The 17,020-nt window shown below is 32.5% G+C and overlaps 1 protein-coding gene across 4 annotated transcripts in view; it reads right to left on the bottom strand.

Annotated features, from left to right (window-relative positions):
• The window catches only part of LOC106873750 (sodium- and chloride-dependent GABA transporter 1), a 227,901-nt gene that overhangs the window by 74,690 nt on the left and 136,191 nt on the right, over positions 1-17,020 (bottom strand). For 3 of the 4 annotated variants that reach the window (XM_089365878.1, XM_089365880.1, XM_089365879.1), the window contains one exon: positions 16,466-16,541. The exons of the other annotated variant lie outside the window; for it this stretch is intronic. The gene's annotated coding sequence lies outside the window, so the exon portion shown is untranslated. The remainder of the gene's footprint in view (positions 1-16,465; positions 16,542-17,020) is intronic. 4 annotated transcript variants of the gene reach the window in all.

The raw sequence follows: 17,020 nt of genomic DNA, 5'->3' as shown, positions 1-17,020 counted from the left end.
CTCATGTGGTGGAATAGGTGCTGCCAAAAGTTTGGTTGCTTGGAGATGTGTATCACACAGCAGAAATAATTAACAATTTGTCGAAAATACATGAACTACAAATTCAAAATAGGGATTATCATTTGTTAACATGTGAGTATAATTAATTAACATGTCTCTGGATAATCCCCTCACACAGATACAGAATATGAAACTGGGCGATTTGCTTTGAGTGCTGTTTCAGAGTTCCATTTTTCTCCTTGGCTTCCATTTCTTAGCTGTTTTTGAGCAATCACCATCTCCTGGGCATGTTGGTAGCATCAAGTGAAGCTAGGTTTAACTATATTGAAAAAGTTGCATAATTTATGATTCAACAACAGTTCCACGGGAGACTCACAGAGAGTAGCAGGGTGGATGCATAAGTCAATAAGCAAATAGAAAATGATTTATTAGTCTCAATTATGTCATAACTTCAAATTGACACTTTCTTCAGAGCTGCACTGAAAGTTTGGACAGCCCTCTCTGTACAACTATTGGATGACAAGCAACAAGATGCATTGGTTACATGTCATATACCATTTAGAGACATAAAGCTCAAGAATCCATCACTTGCAGAGAAAGAGCCATTATCTACTGCACATATCTGAAAGGCTATGAATCTTAAAAACAAGTTTTTCAATGTTTGCTATAGAAGTTAAAGTGCTCATAGATGTAGCTTCAATCCATTTAGCCTAAGTGTCTTCAACAAGTGAAAGTATTTTGCTTAGAAATGGATCTACATAACCTATATGTAGAAAGGTCCATGGGCCAGAAGGCTCTCCTCAAAATTGTATTGGAGTATTGGCTGGAATATTGACATTATTGCAGCCTCTAACATGGCTCCTATGTCACAATGCATCTTTTGCTACCAAATGTAGAAACTGGAAAGTGCCTTCATCCTGTTGACATGGATGCATCAGGTGACGTTGATAGATTACTTCATGCCCCAGATTGAGAGGGATAATTACTCTCAACACCAAAGCAGGCAACTATCATAGACAGTTAATTCAGAGTTGGATAATGAGAAAGGCTCAAATTCAGACAAATCTTGTTCATCTGGCCAGTCTTGTTTTATGTTCATGCTAACTATGTGATTTGCAATCAGATCTTGACAAGTATGGACATCCACTTGCTCTGGTGCACAATAAAGATCATCATCACCTTATTTCTGATTAGTGACGGTTCTGAACTTCGCAAAGGAAGACTACTTCACCACATTCTCATTGGTTCAATGCAATCTTCAATTCACCTTCTCGGTCGCAAATAAAGCGACCAAGTAAAATTAGTAGAGATAGTAGCATGGAGTACTGAGAACTTTTTGGATATGTGTGATATAAGGCAGTCTCATTAGTGCAGGTGTTATGATGAGATGCACTCGGTGAAGTGGTTGGTGAGTGAGATGAAGTGGTACAGAGTCATGATAGTTCCTTGGCTTTGTTGGCAATGAGACAACCTTTCAAGTGGTGATACCACTATGAAATGTACCTAATAGACTGAGGTGTTTGGTGAAGCACCCAGACATAGAATTGATGAAATATGCAAGCAAGACATGCTCTTCTTACTCACTGGTAGAGAGGAGGAGAACAGTAACTCCAAAAGAAATGGATTCAATCCATGACAACATACCCAATCCATGCCAGCAAAGAAAGTCAATATAAAGTTAAGACTCCCCCACACAGAATATAGAACAAGTTGAAAATAAGAGGTACATAATAAAATTAGACATATAAGCAATTAAATAAAATCTAGCAACACTAACATGTAGCCAGTTTGTTTCACACCAACTACATCTTAATTCATTCGTAAACCTCAGAAAGTGATTTTAACACACGTATTCACAGGTTCAATTAAACCAGTGAAAACACGCTGACGTAGCTACTCATCTAAACTGTCTACAATCATCTTCCACACATGCGCATACACCTATATTTGTTTGGAAAGAGAAAGGAAGTGAAAGAATACAAATAATGATGTGAAATGAGCATTGACATTTTTGATGAGTAACAATGCAATATTTTCTATGCATCAATCTAAGAAAATTGCATTGTAATTCAGCAACAACAACAGCAACAAAAAAATGTTCAGATAGTCTTATATCCCAATAGATAATTCATTGATAACTTTAAATTTACATTTCATTGTACATGTTAAAAACTTTTATCAAGTGAATATTTATTTATTTAGTGAAATTATTGAATTTACTTGAACCGTGTTCAATCTCCTTTCCCATTAAACCATACTTAGGAAGCATCTCTGTTCAGTGAAGAAATAATTGAAGAGAGAACATGTCACAAGCAACTACCAGCAAACCTGTGAGATTAAATAGAACCTTGTATGTGAATTCATAGTTGTCTTATTTCATATATGTTTACACACATCAACATAAACACGTAATAATGAAACATGTAGGGATCAATTCTAAGATTTCCTATTTCCTGAATGACATTCATTTACAGACAGTAATAGAAAAATAAATTATGCATTAAACAAGATAAACAGAAGAAAAAAAGACAAATATACTTCAAAGCATGTCAGAGTGAGCATACTTACAATCATTACCTTAAGACACAAAATTACTAAGTAAATATGTAGAGGAAATGCAGGTCACTTAATCTTATAGATAATTACATATGTTTCTAAAAGAAATAAAAGGATATGAAACAACAACAACAACACGATAATAATCATCATCATCGTCTTAAGGAAAATAATCTTAAATCAATGAAAACAAATATATAAAAAAAGCAATTATATTTTTTATATATATATATATATATATATATATATATATTCTGGTAGGGAAGCAGATCTACAATCACTATGAAGAAAATAAAGAAATACTGAGATGATTCTTTTGCATTTAGAAAAGTTTCTGCATGAAGAAATTAAATCAATTATGTCGATCTTAAGTCAATGTTTCAGCCAGCATATTTCATAGTGTGCTTACTTACACGCACAGCACATCAAACAAGGAATAACTGGCATTAATTAAATTATCTCTATTTGACCTTGAGAAATGAAATGTTCTAATATCTAATCTCGATAGGACTGACACATTCACTGACTGCCAGTTAAGATTCCAAGGATGATCCTTACCCTTTTACATTAAATAATTTCAAATTAAGTAGTATATATTTACTTCCTCCAAATAGATACATAATCCTATTTCAGTAACAAATATTTAATGCAAAAATCATTAAATAAAATTAATATGATTTTCTGCATATACTTCTTGTTGAATTTTTATTTGCTCTCTCTCTCTTTGCCATTCCTTCTTTATGCATATGTAAGAAGAATACACAAAGAATATGAGTGTGTGTGTGTGTGTGTTTGGATGCAAATATATACAAATATGTATAAATACATGCAGTTGACGCTGTGTTAATATAAAACATGGTAATAAATGTTATTCTATTAATTTGGCAATGAATAAAATTGCCTAAAGAATGGATTTCATAGAAAAATATTGAAAATGGAGGTAATGAAAGGTTGCTTAGGCCCACCCTGCAAATTGACTGTTGCTGAAGAAAATGCATAGTCTCTAATCCTACAACATGTTCCTGTGAACTTGTAGCATCACTCTAGTTTATTTTGACAGTCCTTATGGGATTTTTTTTTTCAAGAAAGAATTTAATGTGAATTTTCATTTTCAAATAAAACATTCCCCATGCTGAAAGCAAAGTCTGTACAAAAGAATATTACTGTAGAAATGAAGAAAGAGATTATTCTAAGACAGAAAGCGATTGGTCTTAGTGCAGAGTATGGCTTGGCCTAATTTAAATCTGTACCATAAGGGGGAAAAAATAAATGAGCTAAAAAGTGCATCAGTAGTTAAATGAATATGTAGGCTTGTGCCTTGCATACTAGTGACATCAAAAATCTGTTAGTGTAGACCAGAGAGAAACAACTTAGGCAGTAATTCAGTGAGTAAAGCATATTTGTAAAAGATTAATAATAACTAGGAGGAACATCGCTTGTCAAGGTCATTTCTGACGTTTCGTATCCGAGATGTCAGATGTAAATCAGTTATGGATTTGACGGTCCTAGTGGCAACATCACTCTTTCGACTATGCATCTTTTAGTGTTCACCATCATCCACAGAATAAACAGAGACAGTTGCTTGCTTCTTGCAACATGCCAGTATGTCCCACTGTGTCTTCTTGCCACTTGCACATGCACTCACTCACTACCCCAGTCACGCAATGACTGGCACATTCAGCACTCACATGCACACTTACACTGCCTCAGTCACGCAATGACTGGCACACTCAGCACTCACATGCACACGCTCACTCACACTGCACACGTCTTCAGTAACATAAGATCCAGACAATCCTCTGCAGAAGAAAGGAGTTCTAAGAGGCTAAGATGAGATGCCTTTTCTCCTCACCCTTGCAATAATTTCCTCTTCCCCCACCACCTTGTTGACCTTCATTTTGGCTAAACAACCTACCTAATTCAGGTGAGAGACTGATTATTCAAAATTTATAATTTTTAAATCTTAAAATTTTTAATTTAATCAATCTTTCTTTCCTTTTATAGATTATTTGTTATTTATGTAATAACACCTTTAATGTCTGTTAGTGTTTGTCTTTGTAGGAGAAAGATCTTTGAAATGAGGTGTGAATCATTCATTCAATCTGTTTTATTTTGTTTCAGTTTATTTATTTTTTTTCTTTGTTATTTTCTTATTGCACTATAATCACATTACTTTTTTTATTATTTGTGTTTTATTCATGTTTAAAAGGCTGCTTTGTGTGAAATGTAGAGGCTTAGCATTAAACTGTTACTAAATACATATGGTTTAATTGATGTTGTAACAGATGAGGTTTTGGAATGAATTACATTTGTAATAGCAGAGTCAACTAGATATATCACTTGTCAATAGAACATTAAGAAACACATAACACTTTACAATAATCTACTTATATAAGATATTATTTTTTTCTTTTTAGCAGAGATTTCTAGCTCCTCTTGAGAAAGTGAATATATGATTAACAATTCTAAGCACAAAAATTAAATCTTCCAATTGACCCAGAAGAGAAACATTTATCAGTATTGGATCAGTGACATTCTAAAGTGCTAACTGTGCTTTTCTTTCTGTTTTTAGTAGAGCAAGGTTGGCTATAAGTCAAGAAGTTAGCTTTGTAATCCAATGGCTTCAAGTTCAATCCCATTATGAAGCACCAACTAGAGCAAGTGGTTATTATAATCTTAGTAGAATTTGATAGACAAAATTTGATAGGCAGAAGTTTGTTATATTATACACACATTTGTGTGGTGTATGTTAGGGATAAGATGACCAATAGGCTTTTGGCATGTGAATGTGGCACTCAACTTCAGTCTCTCTAGATTGTGTTCATTTCTCACTTTGATTTGTTGTCTAATGGACAGTTTTGCATACTTGTGGATTGTTATAACTCTTATACAGGTAAAACAAGTAATGAGTTCCTTCCTTTATGTTGGAATCTAGTGGGTTATATTTTATTACTCTAGCACTCAAGGCCCAAATAACAACTATAGTTACAGTTAAAACAATGGCAACAAGGTTAAGAGATAATATGGCTATTTCTTTTGAACAAATGGAAATGCTTCTCGAACATCAGCAGAAACAATTTGAGGTAGCACAGTTTAAACTTATTGAATTACTAACTCAAACATTATCTTTCCACTCAAACAGTGACAAATCTCAGGCACCTTCGAATTCTATTACAGAATTTATTTTCAACCTAATTGTTGATATTACCTTTGGTACCTGGTTTGCAAAGTCTCGAAGATACTTTTCATGTTGACTGTTCGAATCTTGATGACCAGGCAAAAGTAAGATGACTATTAGCCAAACTCGGAATTAACAAACACACTAAACACATTAATTATATACTACTGAATAATCCTGGAGACATCAGTTTCCACAAGACAGTTGAAATACTTCAGAAGATCTTTGGTGCAAACTCATATTTGTTTAACATTAGATGCAATTATTTTAAAATTGTCAAGTCCAAGGAGGAGGATTTTTTCAGCTATGCAAGTAGAGTAAATAATGAATGTGAATGTTTCAATTTGAATTCTTTAACTTATAATCAGTTTAAATGTTTAATTTTTGTTGCTGGTCTGCAATCACCATCAAATGCAGACATTCATACTAAACTGTTATCACAGTTAGAACTATAACCAAAAATGATTGCACAATAAGCCAGAAAAGAGTGCCAAAAGTTGAAGCATGATATGAAGATGACTGGGATGAGTGACAAGTTTACAGTAAGTAAATCAAGTGAAAACTAATCCTGAATCATTACCTATTGAAAGGAAAAGAAATTTTGGTTCTCTTCAGCTATACTGGTTTTATGGTGCAAGACATTATGGAAAGTTTTGCCCCTATTCCTTTATATGTTTTAGCCCTGAGACTGTGGCCATGCTGGAGCACTGTCTATAAGCAACACATGTCAATTATGCCATAAGTTTGGTCATAAGGAAGGGTCTTGTTGCCTAATCATTTAAAGAAAGTAAGCAAAAAGTCTAATCACTCATGGAAAGTAAGCAAAAACAAGAAAACAATACTATTTATACTAGCTTTAAAGTGGATTTTCAAAAATAACAAGTATTTGTTTCAATAAATGATCCTTCACTTAAATTACACTTAGCCACAGTATCAGATATTATGTTGATGATTTCTTGCAAAATTTAGAGGCAACTTAGTTACCCACAGACAGTTGAGAAAGAACACAATGCCAAGAATGCATCAGGTCATAATATAAGGTTTATTGGTATGGTTAAGTGTAAAGTACAGTTTGATTCAAATATTTTAAATGGGACTCTTGTTATTTAACAAATCGACATGACTTAAATTTACTTGGTTTAGAATGGATTACTGAACTGATCTTATGTAGTAAGCCAATGAACTCTATTTGCATACATTTAAACACTCTGAGTGGCCATGTCAATAGTTCATTTGAACAATAATGGAGAATATTTTGCCACACAACTGTTGATACTTTCAATAATAACACTAATAACAATAATAGTTATGATGCTCATCATCATTGTTTTAATGTCTACTTTTCCATAGTTGCGTACGTCAGCTGAAACTACATTGAAGAAGGGTTTCCTATAGCCGGATGTCCTTTCCAACACCAACTCTCACCTGTTTCCAAGCAAAGTAACAACACCCATTCTATTGTACAACAAACAGTCCTGACATAGTTATGCAAAGAACTAGAAACAAACAACACCATTCGTATGAACACAAGCCATTTATTTACAAAGAGCACAACTTGTCAGGAAGCCAATATGCACTTTCACAGTCAACTACAAACAAATGACACCATCTGTATGAACAGTGAGGCTTTCATTTACTGTCAGCAAACACATAAAGATGAGGAGAAATATGAACTCATTCACACACACACACACACACACACACACACACACACGCACACACGCATGCATGTGTGTGTGTGCGTGCATGTACATATACATATATTTGTATATATGAGAAACAACTTGCCTTGTAAACATTTATTGAAAACATGACCATTCATTTTATTAATGTTTTTTCATATCTGCATATCAGACTTTTATAATTCATTTAGAACAATAAAGTTCTCAAGGTTCACCTTTATTGTCAATGTTTCCAGGTTATCTTAGGCTCCCCTGCAGCATGTGCAATGATTTAGACTTCTGTAATACACTTTTCAGTGTTGATACCTTATATTTAAATAAATTTTTCCACCAGAACTTGACCATTAGAGTATTAGTGTTCTATGTCATCCAGTTTGCAGTTATGACATGTGTGCTGTATATTAATTGTAGCTTAGTGTTGTGATATTAGTATTACTTCCACAATCAGTCCTATTTCTTTGAAGAATTGTAGAAAGTATGGAAGTATTTTCTGTTGTTTTCCTTACTATTGTTCCTTGTTTTATTTTCATACACACACACACACACACACCTTCAATTTCTGTCAACCAATTTCACCTGGAAAGCACTGGTCAACCCTGTGTAGCTAACCCACAGCTATATTAATCCGACCCTATAGCTGACCTACAGTGTCCATGCAGTGAGACTGAACCCCTAACCATGTGGTTCTGAAGTGAAACTCTTAACAACAACATAGTCATGCTTAAAAACAACAATAAGAGATGTTTTTTCAATAGATATGAGGCCTGAGATTTAGAAGTCAAAAACAAAAAATAGGAAGCAAAAACAGGATTTAGAAAGAAAAACCTTTGAATTATCTGGACAAAATTTATTGACAAATTGCATAGCAAAAACTTCACCAGTCTGTAATACACAAGAAGAACCAGTGCTGCTGTAACCAGTTTGATGGCAAATGAGTGAATCTAACATAATTGTAAAATTTCTAGTAAATTGATGGATAAGAGATTTGGAAAGATCAATCAAAACTTTTAAGATAGTATCTTATTTGTGAACTGCTGGAAGCATGAAGCAGTATTTTATTCTAACTGTGCAATATAAAGCTGTGAGTTCGCATAGCTGTGTTATAAAGTGGTCGGAAATAATTTAGAAGATATAAGATAGAGAAACATTCTTCCCTGATAAGATTTGTTTTTAAAACCTCACCACTTTTTGAGAGAGAGAGAGAGAGAGAGAGAGAAAGAGAGAGAAAAAGAGAGAGAGAAAGAGAGAGAGAGAGAAAGAGAGAGAGAGAGAAAGAGAGAGAGAGAGAGAGAGAGAGAGAGAGAGAAAGAGAGAGAGAGAGAGAGAAAGAGAGAGAAAGAGAGAGAGAGAGAGAGAGAGAGAACTGACAATCCAACTCCTATTTGAAGATTTCTTTGAAGAGAACACACTAAAATGGTTTCTAGTACTCTGGGGTAATGAGGATTTAAATTCAAAATTGCAGGCTAAAGGAAAACACATTACTAATGCAATATCAACACTACTGATTTATACTGTTATCACTAATTACTACTAAGCTGATTGGGTTAATAAAAACTAAAGGTCTTGATCAGTGACTAGATATTAACCAATGACCAATAAGTTGAAGGAGTTACTAGCACAGATGATACAATTAGGGCCAGCAAACATTGATTCAGTCAGCTATACCTACTTAATGATGAAGAAAAGAATATTATCCACAAAAGACTTAAAACTGCAACTGGTAGTCTAAAACTTAGTGTAGTAAAAAAATGTTAAACACAATAAGAATATATGTTTTTAAGTATACATAATAAAAATAAAGACATCATTTACTTTTGATTTAGTCTTTAAAGGCTGATCAAACAAATGGGTTTTAAAAATGCCACATTTAACAACTATACTAGCTGAGAGCTGTGTATATTACTAAAGCCAAAATAGACATTTTTCATATTTGGAACAGTCAGAAAAAAAACTTGAAACCAACAAATATCACAAATAGAAAAACAAAAAATAAACACGGATATCATATAATGCAAGCATACTTCTGGATCCTTAAAGGCTGATAAAGATCTAACATGATACGTTTTTGGTTCAAAAGCTTGTATGAAGGGAAAAGAGAGAGGGATAGAAACAAGGACATGTGGAATCAGGGAAAGAAGAGAAACAGAAATGTGTGAAAGATAAAAGAATTTCTACATGAAATTATTTATAAATTATGAGTTATTTTAATGTGTACAGTTCTTACAGCTTACTCCAAAACTTGGAAATGTTTCTCCAAAATCAAAGCTTCTTTTAACTTTCAACATGCTTACAGTTACTATCGATATTGAAGTTTTATTTTGGTTTAGTGTCTGATTTATTTAATACATATTTACATGTAATGGTGGTGTAGTAATGAAGTTTGCTTTGCAGCCATGTGGTTTTGAGTTCCAACCCACTGAGTGGCACTTTGAGAAGTGTCATACCTTATATCAACCAATGCCTTGTGAGTGAAATTTGCTACATGGGAATAGTGCAGAAACTGCAGAAGCATGTTACATTACATACACACATCTGTGCAGTGTATAAATGTTTACACTTGTCTAAAAGTTGGTACTCATTGTGTTACTTCAAGTCCCATCACTTAATGGTTCAACTAATAAAGATGGATAAAATAAGTTCCTGACTAAAATAGGTACTGGGGTTAATATGATTAAGTAAAGAATTGTTACAGATACTGTCCAGCATGTGACCATGCCGGGACACCAGCTTTACCATTTGTTTGTGTGTTTCTACATATCTTCACACTAATAGTTTGAACAATGGCACACTTGTTCATGATTTTTGTAAATGCATATCCTGTAGCTCAGCAATTTCAGTTTTGTGAAATAAAAATACCTTACTTGAAAAAACAAAAGGTTGATTTCAAGAAGAGTATCTGACCACAGAAGATTGCTTCAATAAGTGCATGCTAGTATGGAAAAAGCAGATATATAAAGATAATGATATAAATCAGAGTAACTTTAATTATTAATATCCAGAGAAGGAATATATCAATTTAGCAGTCAGAGAACCATATAAGATAGTGGAGAATCAATAATCAGAGAGTATGCTATAAAGGTTGTCAAAGATAGTGTGATAATTATTGGGAATCTATTGCAGATTCTACAGAGCTAAAAATAAAGGGAAAATATATTAATGCAAGTATCAGGAAGCTATTTAAGACTAGAATATAATTTAAGCAATGGTGTTTTAAATTGTTGCATTTAGTACCAAACTATCAGGAAACCATTATACTAAATCATTAATGATTTTAGTACTATATCAAAAAAACAACAAATAAACAAAAATCTTATCCTAAAAACCATATCAGCAAATAACTACTGCAGAAATAGTTGATGTAAATAGAAGTAAAGTTATGTATAAAAATTGGGATCGTATTTGATAATTTTTATTTTTAACAGTAAAATTTTAGTTTGTTTCAAGATAAGTTGTTTTCAAAAGAAAGCTCAAATTTTAAAATATAATTGATACAAACTGTTTCAACATAGTTAAAAATAAATTTGACCTTTTACTGGAAAAAAAAAAAGTCTTTTAAATCAGCAGCTTACTTCAAGAGTGAAGGTATAAGTGAAAATCTTGATATGATGACAATTGTAACCTGCACTCGTTTACAGACGGTAACATGAAGAAATTAGATTTATGGTGGCCTATATATTTTCTGGAAAGCTTTGACCTAGTAATTCTTTTAGTTCAGATAAAATTACAAGGTCTTTGAAATGCCTGTGAATACTAAGCTGCTTTAGTAGATGGTCACATATGGTATTATTATGCATATGATGCAATCAGATGTTTACTCTAAAAATTGACTTTGTATGACTTTTACATTATTTTGTTAACATTTTAAAATTAGCAATGGCTTAAGAAGAATGTTAGCAATGATAAAAAGAAATTAAAAACAAAACAATTTATATCATTTAAACAATTGACTCTTATGCGCCTACTTCATTTAATCAGTTATTTAATTTACATTTTAAATTTATAACAAGTCTGTAGTGCTTCATAATGTATGTCTAAGTAGCTGATCTAAAATGAACAAATGAATAATAATTATAGTAACTGGGTATAGAAATGAATGATAATCTGGGAGGGACTTGGAAGCAGTGTCAGGAAATCAGTGGTGGAATTGTAACAAAATATCAATGACAGTTTGTAGAACTATTTCACACCCGAGATATAAAGAAACAAGAGGAATGCTACAACAGTCATGAAAACACTATATATATACTAATTCAGAACACTACCCATTTTTTACTTCTGTCAGCAAAATATTTGGCAGGATATAATACAAAAAATAATTTTTTCTTTATAGAATTTTAAAATTCCTAACAAAGCATGTTATTAATTATGATCTTGGTGACATGTTTCTAGAGAAAGTCTTTATAAAAACCTTGTGCAATTTTCTGTTTGTATAGCACTAGTTCTATAAAGGATAAAATTAACCTGTGAAAAGGATAAATGAAAGAATTTACAACATCTTCAAATAGATTTGTTCTTAAGAATGTTCATTTTAACTCTTTAACATTCAGATTACTCTGTCAACTGTAATATCTATTTATTCATATTGTTATGAATTAATTATGCTTTATCTCATAGCTTTGAGGTTTTGCCAATGTGATTGTTTATTTTTAAAATGATATTTTAGAGTAGGCGTGAGAGGCCAGATCTGATTGGTTTGAACATAAAACCAGTTGAATATTTGGGCTGGATATGGCCAGTTTAAATGCTAAAGGGTTATAATATGTCCACAATCATTATATATATAAACTCTGATGCAATTCAGAAGTTCTAAAAATATATTTTGCAGCTGACTTGAATCACTGTAGTTACCCTATCCTGCATACCATCTACAAAACAAGGCTTAAATAAACAATAGTCTTTTCACATCCATATAAATCAAGGCTGAAGCACTTATTGAAGTTTTTTTTATGAAAATTAATAAATATTTCTAACAATTTTTTTGATTGACAGAAATACTATAGATGCATTTAACTTCAAAATGTTCTGTACAGATTAATTTTATCATATTAAGATCTAACATTATAAAAACTTTGAATTACACAAGGACTTTATAAAAACCCTGTATATTTGTAATCTCTTCATTGTTCACTGAAATATTGCAGAGAGGCTACACAGAGTAGCAATCCACATGAAAAACAATTGTGAAGTTGGTGTTAACATTTAATGCTGGTTGCATCCAGTTAGCTTTTTTATGCTCCCAACATTAAATATATTTCCAGTAACTTAATCACTGCATATAGATCCTGGTTGATATATGAGAGGTATAATTATATTTGTAATTTCTAGAAGTTAGTACAAGTTTTGTAAGTTTGAAGTGACATGTAGCTCTGAAGATAAAAAAACAAAAACAAAAAAAAAGAGTGGAGACAGAGTAAAAGAACAGTTTTAGCAATTATGATTCTCTTTCTAGTGCAATACGCTTTGATTTTATCTGCAGTGAGCTAGTTTACATGCATAACAGACTTAAAACATTCGTATAGTGACTAATGTTCTTGTAAAAGAGCAACAATAAATAGTACAAGATGAACTTATTGCAACTCAGTATACACGGCAGATGATAATATAAAACTACAGTTGATATATATATGTGAAAAATGAAGTGTTTCAAATGAAAATTATATCTCTTTGCAAACAGAAAGAGTGGTAAATAAAGCCATAAATGTGAAGAGTTGTGCAACAGATTTATTAGGCAGTTTTTGATCTCCAACTTGAAAAAGCTCTTTGTGAAAGGTAAAATTTAATATTTTTGCTATCAGTAATAGAGCTGAGTCCAGTATTCATTTCAACATGCACTAATTGTGTATGAAGTAAAATCTCTTCATACAATAACAACTAGAGACTGTCATCAAATGCTACTATTGCTGATTTTAGCATTAAACTGAGAAACCTAGTAGAGAATACTTTTAGCAAGAACCAATTTAGTAATGAACAAAAATAAAGTTTCCTCTCATAGCATGCTAATAGTTCAACTTACACTATACTGAATTCTAACAAATTCTTCAAACTTGCCATCAAAATTTTGTTTTGTAAACTTTTAAATTAATGCTAAAATTAATATTAATTTAAATGTAAGTGATTGATTCATAGTAGAGTCATGATAACCATTTAAAAACATACACAAAGCACAAGTGTCACCAGCTGGTAAAGAAGGAAGTTTGCTTCACAATCATAGGATTCCAGGTTTGCATTTACTGTACGTCACATTGGGTAAGTATCTTGATAGACAGAAATTGTGCAGCAGCTCATCATGTTAATGAGAGAGAGAGAGAGAGAGAGAGAGAGAGAGAGAGAGAGAGAGAGAGAGAGAGAGAGAGAGAGAGAGAGAGAGAGAGAGAGAGAGAGTGAGTGTGTGTGTGTGTGTGTGTGTGTGTGTGTGTATACCAGTGCAAATTGGCACAGCCCTTTATATCAAATGGTAGCAGCTATTTGATTGATATTGATAAAATATATACTGGATTACATAATTGGGGTGGGGGGGGGGTGTCAATATGATTGACTAAAACCAGTCAAAGTATAAATGATTGCAGAGTTATATACACTTCTGATTTATATTCTATGTACTAACTCGGTCAATGGCATGATTACAATGCCAGAAATTATATAACCATATTTACAGCAGCCAGTATCTATCAGTTTTAATACATGGAAATTATATTGTTGCATTAGGTGTACAGCAGCTGGTCACACCATTTCTCTGCATAGTAACCAACTGCAACATCAACAAATATTACATGTAATAAGGATGAAATGGGAATGCCTATGTATGTACATGTAGTTAGGTCATGTGACTAGCTGGTTACTTAAATCATACTTTCAACATATAATTCAGTGAGTAAAGAAGTTGTTTTGTCATTCTTTTTTTAAAATAATTATCACTCATTCACATAAAATTATTTTTGTCTGTTCAATTTTTGAAAGTTTCTGCATCATGTTAACGTAATCAAACCAAAGATTGCCATAATGACTTCAAGAAGATTAATACAAGCACAGAAAGATGCCTAACAGAAAAACTTCTAGAAAGATGCACATAGAAGAATTACTGTGATGTCTGGTTGACAATAAATATAGCAAAACTTGTAACAGAAAAATAATTTATATGATCAATAATATAAAAATTAGAATTCAAAATAACAAATTCTAGCAAGAGTGAGAGAGAGAAGTTAGAGAGGAGAGAGAAAACTAGAGAAAGAAGAGAGAAAGAGAAAACTAGAGAAAACTAGAGAAAGAAGAGAGAAAGAGAAAACTAGAGAAAAAAAATGACAGAAAGCTGGAGAAAGAGGGGAGAGGGAAAACTGGAGAGAGAGTAGAGAGGAAGAGAAGGAGGAAAGAGAAAATTGGAGGAAGAAGAAGGAGAGAGAAAGATGGAGAAAGAGGAGAAAGGAGAGAGAGAAGGCTGGAGAAAGAAGAGAAAGCTGGAGAAAGAGGAGAGAGAGCAAGCCAGACAGAGAGGAGAGAGATAATGCTAGAGAGAGAGAGAGAGAGAAAGAGAAAGGAAGGAAGGAAATAAACTAGAGAGAAAATAAAAGGAAAAAGCAAGAGAAAGAAAAGGAAAAAAATTAGAAAAAGAGGTGCAAGAGCAAGAAAGAAAGATGCAAGAGAGAAAGAAGAAATGAGTGAGAAAGTAATAATTGAGAAAAAAAAAAAGTAAGAAGTGGGAGGTGAGAAAGAAAGGCGTGAGAAAGTAAGAAAAGGGAGAGAAAGTAAGAAACAGGAAAGGAAGAAAAGGAGAATATATTATATTTTCCAAAATGTGTACTTGATTATCCTTAATCAATGATTTACTGAACAATGAGATCTAAATGGGCATTTATATCATCAGAGTGTCCACCAACTTCTATGGTTCATAATACAGGCAAAAATGCATTATATCTATTGGTGTCAAGTTCTATGCTTTACTACCAAAGCATCTCAGATTACAGCATCAATCAGTTTAATGTGTTCGGAAAAAACAGCTGAAAAGAATTCTTGGAATTCTAGACCAGTTTGCAACTCTGGGACTACAACACACCAGTGTGGCAAATGGTTGTTAAGACAATGATGATGAATGAAAAATTGCAAATCTTATCAGGTAAATTAAGTGGATTGTCTTCTTGACTAGATCAGTGTCAAAATCGGTAATATGTAACATACAAGCAGTGCCATATAGTTTAACATGGTAGCAGAACTGTAACTGTATCAACAAAATGATTATTGTGTTCAGAGTTCAAATCTTGTAGAGATCAACTTTGGCTTTCATCCTTTCACGATTGATAAAGTATCAATCAAGGGAAATGAACTGGTAAAATTGTTAGACCAACATACTGGATGTCTTGTAGTTTTTTCCAGCTATGATATACTCGAGTCCCTCAAAAGTGGGGGGGGGGGGTTATTCTGATGCAAGCATTTAGGCCAGGTGTCTAGTTTGAAAATATCTTCTTCCATTCCACCAATCTTGAAGGCATTTAAAAGATCCCCTCCCCACTCACTAAGAGATGATATATGTATAACAAAAAAAAAAAAAGGAAAAAAAAAAAGAGATTTAGTATGTTTATTTATCAAGACAATGTTGGTAGAAAATCCACTGAAAACTCACATGCCACTTGTATCTGGCTAAATCTGAATGTTTAAAAGTCAGTGATTCTACATAACATTTTTTAAGAACAATACTGTATCCTTGCTATATCTTTGAAAAGTAGCATTAAGCTCATCTTTTTATCTATTTCTATTGTGGGATATAAAGTAAAATGAAAATTTAAAAATTTGAATATATGAACAAATCAGTTGGATTTAAGATACTAAAATAAATCATAATCTATTCCTATAGGAATGATTTTGAAAAAAAAAAAAGATTTTCTTTTTTTTTTTTACTGCAATGTTAGACAAGAGAATTCTAAAGACTCGAGTAAAGCATGAAACAGCATGCACCATCCCTTTAATATAATGTTAAAGTATTGAGGGAAGGGAAAATCTAATGAACCAAATGTTTCTTCTCTTACACAAAATCATTATAAAACACAATCAAATAGTTTACCTTACAATGGTGCTGGTAATTCCTCAATGTTATCTGGGGCAGTCAAGTTATTTCATACAATATTGGATTATGTAACCTGCGAAAAAAAATGTCAATTAAGATGTCTATATACACATGTGTGTGTAAAACAATAGTTATAGTAGCCATAACTATAGAATTTTATAACTTTACATGTAATAACACTCAACACAAAGGATGCGTCATTGCTCAATTTTACAATGTACTAAATGTATATGTTCCATTAAAGCATTATTGCAGTACAATAAGATGTAAATACAAAAATTTCCAAAAGCCCATAGAGAAAAACAAATGCCATTATGAGTAATTCTATAAATGTAAATAAAATACATCTTTCATAACATTTGTTTTCTACTTATAAGCAAAATTGATAGCTAGGATCTGAAGTCATGAAGAAGGAGGCTAAAGAAAAAGCATAAAAAACAAATCCCATTAAAAAACAAAAAAAATTCCTGCACAATTTTCACTTACAGATACACTCCATATGGGATCATACAATTAATATGAACTCATACAGACACCTAATACTTTCATTTG

This window comes from Octopus bimaculoides, chromosome 18, assembly GCF_046866305.1.
Source record: "Octopus bimaculoides isolate indiv1 chromosome 18, ASM4686630v1, whole genome shotgun sequence".
Classification (NCBI taxonomy): Eukaryota; Metazoa; Mollusca; class Cephalopoda; order Octopoda; family Octopodidae; genus Octopus; species Octopus bimaculoides.
This window is presented reverse-complemented; position numbering and strand designations above follow the sequence as displayed.